We start from the raw sequence: 7,173 nt of genomic DNA, 5'->3' as shown, positions 1-7,173 counted from the left end.
AGAATATTGAATATACCATGGACTGCCATAAGAATGAACAAATCTGTCTTCGAAGAAGTACAGCCAGAATGCTCATTAGAAGCCAGGATGGTGAGACTTTGTCTCACTTACTTTGAACATGTTATCAGAAGGGACCACTCCCTGGGGAAGGACATTAGGCTTGATAAAGTAGAGGGTCAGTGGAAAAAGAAGTCCCTCAACGAGAGGTACTGAAACAGTGGCTGCAACAATGGACTCAAAGCATAACAATGATGTGAGGATGGCACAGGACAAAGCATGTTTTGTTCTATTGTATGTAGGGTCGCTATGAGTCAGAAATGACTCAACGGCACCTAACAACAACAACTACTAAATTCAGGCATTATACCAGGAATGGAGAGGAGGAGTTGAATCATAACCAAGACATAGCTCTCATAAATTTATAGTCTAGTGAGGAAGAAAGATATTAAATAAGAAATTGGAGTACTGGTGTAACTGGATATCCAGCTGCAAAAAACTGAAACAAGACCCATACCTCACACCATGCACAAAAACTAACTCAAAATGGATCAAAGACCTAAATATATTCAAAAACAATAAACATCATGGAAGAAAAAAATAGGGACAATGCTAGGAGCCTGAATACATGGCATAAACAGAATATGAACCACAAGTAACAAGGCACAAACACCAGAAGAGAGACTAGATAACTGGGAGCTCCTCAAAATCACTTATGCTCATCAAATGACTTCATCAAAAGAGTCAAAAGACAACCTACAGACTGGGAAAAAAATTTTGGCTATGACAAATCCAATCAGCGTCTAATCTCTCAAAAATCTACAAGATACTGCAAAATCTTAACAACAAAAAGACAAATAGCCCAATTAAAAAATGGGCAAAGGATATGAACAGGCACTTCACCAAAGAAGACATTCAGGCAGCTAATAGACACGTGAGGAAATGCTCATGATCATTAGTCATTGGAGAAATGCAAATCAAAACTACAATGAGATAACACCTCACCCCAACAAGGCTAGCATTAACCCAAAAAACACAAAATAATCAATGTTAGAGAGGTTGTGGAGAGACTGGAACACTTATACACTGTTGGTGGGAATGTAAAATGGTACAACCACTTTGGAAATCGATTTGGCGCTTCCTTAAAAAGCTAGAAATAGAAGTACCATATGATCCAGCAATCCCACTCCTTGGAATATATCCTAGAGAAATAAGAACCATCATACAAATAGATATATGCACACCCATGTTCATTGCTGCACTGTTCACGATAGCAAAAAGACGGAAACAACCTAGGTACCCATCAACGGATGAATGGATAAACAAATTATGGTATATTCACACAATGGAATACTACGCAATGACAAAGAACAATGATGAGTCTGTGAAACATCTTATAACATGGAGAAATCTGGAGGGTATTATGCTGAGTGAATTTAGTCAGTCACGGAAGGACAAATATTGTACAAGGCCACTATTATAAGAACTCAAGAAAAGGTTTAAACAGAAGAAAACATTCTTTGATGGTTACGAGGGTGGGGAGGGAGGGAGAGGGTTATTTACTAACTAGATAGGAGACAAGTATCATCTTAGGTGAAGGGAAGGACAGCACGCACTACAGGGGAAGTCAGCACAACTGGACTAAACCAAATCTAAGAAGTTTCCTGAATACAGTCAAACACTTTGAGGGACAGTGTAGCAGGGGTAGGGGCCTGAGGACCATGCTTTCAGGGGAATCTAGGTCAATTGGCATAACAAAGCTTATTAAGAAAATGTTCTGCATCCTACTTTGGTGAGTGGCGTCTGGAATCTTAAAAGCTAGCAAGTGGCTGTCTAAGATGCATCAACTCGTCCCAACCACCTGGAGTAAAGGAGAATGAAGAATACCAAAGACACAAGGAAAGTATTAGCCCAAGAGACAGAGACAGAAAGGGCCACATAAATCAGAGACTTCATCAGCCTGAGACCAGAAGAACTAGATGGTGCTGACTACCACCAATGACCACCCTGATAGGGAACACAACAGAGTGACTGATGGAGCAGGAGAAAAGTGGGGTGCAGAACTCAAATTCTAGTAAAAAGACCAGATTAATGGTCTGACTGAGACTGGAGGAACACCAGAAAGTATGGTCCCCAGACTCTCTGTCAACCCAGAACTAAAACAATTTCCAAGGCCAACTCTTCAGACAAAGATTAGACTGGACTATGGGACATAAAATGGTACTCGTGAAGAATGTGCTTCTTAGCTCAAGTAGATACATGAGACTAAATGGGCAGCTCCTGTCCGGAGGTGAGATGGGAAGGCTGAGAGGGTTAGGAGCTGGTTGAGTAGACATGGGGAATCAGGGGCAGAAGAGAGGAGTGTGCTGTCACAGTATGGAGAGAGCGATTAGGTTCCCATAACAATGTGTGTGTAAGTTTTTGTATGGGAGACTAACTTGAAAGGTAAACTTCATTTAAACTACAACAATAAACAAACAGAAAAAAAGAATTATCTTAGGTGAAGGGAAGGGCAGCACACACTACAGGGGAAGTCAGCAACTGGACTAAACAAAAGCTAAGAAGTTTCCTGAATACAACCAAACACTTCGAGGGACAGAGTAGCAGGTGTGGGGGTCTGGAGACCATGCTTTCAGGGGACATCTAGGTCAACTGACGTAACAAAGTTTATTAAGAAAATGTTTTGAATCCTACTTTGGTGAGTGGCGTCTGGGTCTTAAAAGCTAGCAAGCAGCCATCTAAGATGCATCAACTGGTCCCAACCACCTGGAGTAAAGGAGAATGAAGAGCAACAAAAGACACAAGGAAAGTATTAGCCCAAGAGACAGAAAGGGCCACATAAATCAGAGACTTCATCAGCCTGAGACCAGAAGAACTAGATGGTGCCGGCTACCACCAATGACCGCCCTGACAGAGAACACAACAGAGAGTCCCTGATGGAGCATGAGAAAAGTGGGGTGCAGAACTCAAATTTTAGTACAAAGACCAGACTTGATGGTCTGACTGAGACTGGAGAAACCCCAGAAAGCATGGCCCCCAGACTCAACCCAGAACTAAAACAATTCCCGAGGCCAACTCTTCAGACAAAGATTAGACTGGACTATGGGACATAAAATGTTACTCGTGAAGAGTGTGCTTCTTAGCTCAAGTAGATACATGAGACTAAATGGGCAGCTCCTGTCTGGAGGTGAGATGAGAAGGCAGAGAGAGTTAGGAGCTGGTTGAATGGACATGTGAAAGCAGGGGTGGAAAGGAAGAGTGTGCTGTCACAGTATAGGGAGAGCAGCTGGGGTCATGTAACAATGTATGTATGTATTTTTGTATGAGAGACTGACTTGAATTGTAAACTTTCACTTGAAGTACAACAATTAAAAAAAAGGAAATTAGAGTAAAGTGCATTGTGATATTATGATCAGAGAATTACAGTCTTGTGGGGATATTAATCAGGGAAATAAAACCAAGATCGATGTTAGGGGCACATGCACAGATGCTTTGTTGTCATTTAAAACAGTGGCCAATCAGTGGCACACAGCAAGTAGTTTAACTCAGATCCAGGTTTTCCATAGCAACTAATAAAAATTTACAATCCATATGTTACATATAAGAACAGAATGTAAGCACATGTATTTTTTCATTAATTTCACAATAATTGAACGTGAATGAATCTGAGTGTGAGTCTAAATGAATGTGAAATTGTCAGGACAGATAAATGACAAGAGAGTACACAAGCTTGAGAACTTACAGAAAGCTTACAATTTTTGGATTAAAGAGAAGCATGTTAATTAAATTGCAGGCTCTTATTCATTCAAAAAAAAAGAAAAAACATTAAGGCTCTACCACGTTTTCAGGTCAGCTTCCAGACTGTGACAGACTAGGAAGAAAGGCCTGGTGATCTACTTCTGAAAAGCAGCCAGTGAAAACCCTATTGATCACAGTGGTCCAATCCATAATCGGTTATAGGGATGGGTAGGACCAAGTAGCATTCCATTTCTTTGTGCACGGGATCGCCATGAGTTGGGGGCCAACTCCACAGCAGCTAACAACAATTTATTCCAGACACCTTTGCAAGCCCTGTCTGGTGGTGTGGAGGAAAAGTAGGGTGAGAATAACTAGCAGTAACACATAACAGTAGGCATGGGTGGGAGGTCGTATCAGAGTGAAATCTTCAAGGAGGAATTATTTTAGCAAAGGAGAATGGGCAGGGAGATGTGTTCTAAATCCAGGGAGAAGTATTTGCTAATGCAGAAGTGCTAGCAGCTGCTATGCTGGGAGAAGCCATCCAGTATTCAAAGTGCATGGACCTGGGTTCCCCAAGAATCTGGGTTTTATTCTGAAGGTGAAGGGGAATCCTTTTGTGGGATTTTAAGCAGGGAAGAGACTTGTTCTGTTGTAGGAGGATCATTTACCAGGGGTGCAAAAGGTGGACTTAAGAGAAGAAATGACCACAGACAAGAAGTCAAGCAACACTGCTGCTGGGAAAGAAAAGGCGATGAGGCCAACAACCGGATCAGAAGCTAACAGAACAAGTGTAGCAGATTCCAAAAGAGAGTATCTGCACTTTGCTCTGGATTCCACCTTGGTTGAAAATCTCTGTTTCTAATCCCACTTACTAAATAAACTGCCCGTATGCCTCATGTAAAGTCGTCCATGTGAAAATACAGTATGCTCACGAATTAACATATTTGGCATAATAAATCCAAAGCGTTTCCCACGAACCTTTTCAAGAATTCATGAAAGCAAAAGCAAGAAGGCACAGTATAACCACCAAGTGTGGCCATCTCAGGGTCTAGAAAGATGGGCATGGCTGGCCCCTCCTCCCTCTCCTGGGGCCACAGTCCTTGGCTTCCCAGGCCAACCCTCCCCAAAGCTTCCTCCTCGAAGCCCATGCCAGCCCCACCTCTCTTAGAGACAATGCTTAACCCTGCTTTGACTCAGCCCTTATCGCCAAGAAAGAAAAGCAATTACTGCAGTTTGTGGTTAAGTTATTGTCCTTGTTAGCTGCCGTTGAGTCACCCCAGATTCATGGCAACCCCAAGCACATGGAACTAAACTCTGCCTGATCCTGTGCCATTCTCATATCATTGCAGACTGAATCGTTGTCATCTATAGGGTTTCACTGGCTGATTTTTAGAAGTAGGTTGCCAGGCCTTTCTTCCTAGTCTATCTTAGTCTGGAAGCTCAGCTGAAACCCAGTCAGCACCATAGCAACATACAATTCTAACTCACCTTCACCAACAGATGGGTGGTGGCTGCACATGAGATGCAATAGCTGGGAATTGAACCTGGGTCTCCTGCATGGGAGTGGAGAATTCTACCACTGAAACACCACTGCCTTCAATGCAGTTTTTGCTCTCTCTCTTTCTCTTTCTATGTTTTAAAAAACAATGTTCTATCTAGCTCAATTGGCATAACATAGTTTATAAAGAAAATGTTCTATGTTCTACTTTGGTGAGTAGCGTCTCGGGTCTTAAAAGCTTGTGAGCAGCCATCTAAGACACTCCACTAGTCTCACCCCTTCAGAAGCAAGGGAAAATGAAGAAAACTAAAGACACAAGGCAAAGATCAGTTCAAAGAACTAATGGACCACACATACCACAGCCGCCACCACACTGAATCCAGTGCAACTAGATGGTGCCCAGCTACCACTACCGACTGCTCTGACAGGGATCACAATAGAGGGTCCTGGAAAGAGCTGGAGAAAAATGTAGAAAAAATTCTAACTCACAAAAAAAGACCAGACTTACTGGCCTGACAGAGACTGGAGAAACCCCGAGAGTATGGTCCCCAGACACCCTTTTAGCTCAGTAATAAAGTCACTCCTGAGGTTTACCCATCAGCCAAAGATTAGACAGGGCCATACAACAAAATGAGACTAAATGGGCACACCAGCCCAGGGGCAAGGATGAGAAGGCAGGAGGGGACAGGAAAGCTGGTAGTAGGGAACCCAAGATCGAGAAGTGAGAGTGTTGACATATTGTGGGGTTGGTAACCAATGTCACAAAACAATATGTGTACTAATTGTTTAATGAGAAGCTAGTTTGTTCTGCAAACTTTCATCTAAAGTACAATAATAAAAAAACTGTTCTAACTGAGATAAGTAATAATACCAAATGATTTCATACACTCAGGGAGTGTGGCCCCTTCTACAATTGCTGAATTCTAATCAGTTTCTGTAAAGATTATAGCCTTGGAAACCCTGTAGGGCAGTTCTACTCTGTCCTATAGGGTCCCTATGAGTCGGAATCAACTCAATGGCAATGGTTTTCTGCATTTACAAGTCTTTCTGACAAAATTCCTCAGGCGATTGATTATATTCTTAAACTACATACCACATTTTCCTTCGTTTGCAGAAAATGAGCTACTGATTAGACGTGCCGCTGCCAAGACATTCATTAAGGTCCCTGGCGCTTCTTGCTGCCATTGCTTCCTATGTTCCGGAATACCTTGTATCACAATAACTTGGCCGTCTGAAGAGGAAACCGTATTGGCACACAAAAGAACAATTCTTCATTTGCACTTTATAAAATCACAGAATATTTGAACCTTGGAGGTAACCTAATTCAACTCCTTTATTTGGAAACTGAGATACAGAAAAGTTTAGTGACTTATTGTCATGTAACTGATGGGCAGCAGAGTCCATTTTTGCTTTGTAAATGGACATTTTTGGCATGTTTAAATTTCTATTCTACTTGCTTATTTTACATCAGATTTCTTATTGTCTCATTGCCTTAGAATAAATTAAGTTGTATTACTTTTGCAAACTCTTTCTTTCTTGGAAGTTTGATAACTTCAGTACTTTATAATAGTGTAAATAGAAATCAATTGATACAATTACTAATTTCATTGATATATAACCACTGTACCACTAAGGCTCCTCTACATATCTTAACTGGGTTTCTTTGTAACACAGGCATAAATTTTAGCTCTGCTCGCAGCCTCACGTGATCAAGAGGAGCAGAGGAAGTAAGTAAGAAAAATCTTCACCGGCTGTCGAAGTAATAATTATCAGGAAGTTCCTGTGAAACCTCTACCAAGGAAAGGCTATGTCAGAAGCTCCAAATGTAATCAGAGGAATTTAGGTTGGAAATATCATCACATCCTAAACACTCCTAACACTTAAATAGCACACAAGTTTACAAAGCAATTTATATATATATATAGAGAGAGAGAGAGTAT

The sequence above is a fragment of the Trichechus manatus genome, unplaced genomic scaffold (assembly GCF_000243295.1).
Source record: "Trichechus manatus latirostris isolate Lorelei unplaced genomic scaffold, TriManLat1.0 scaffold00044, whole genome shotgun sequence".
In the NCBI taxonomy this organism is placed as follows: Eukaryota; Metazoa; Chordata; class Mammalia; order Sirenia; family Trichechidae; genus Trichechus; species Trichechus manatus.
The sequence above is the reverse complement of the archived record's forward strand: the minus strand, read 5'-3'. Positions refer to the sequence as shown.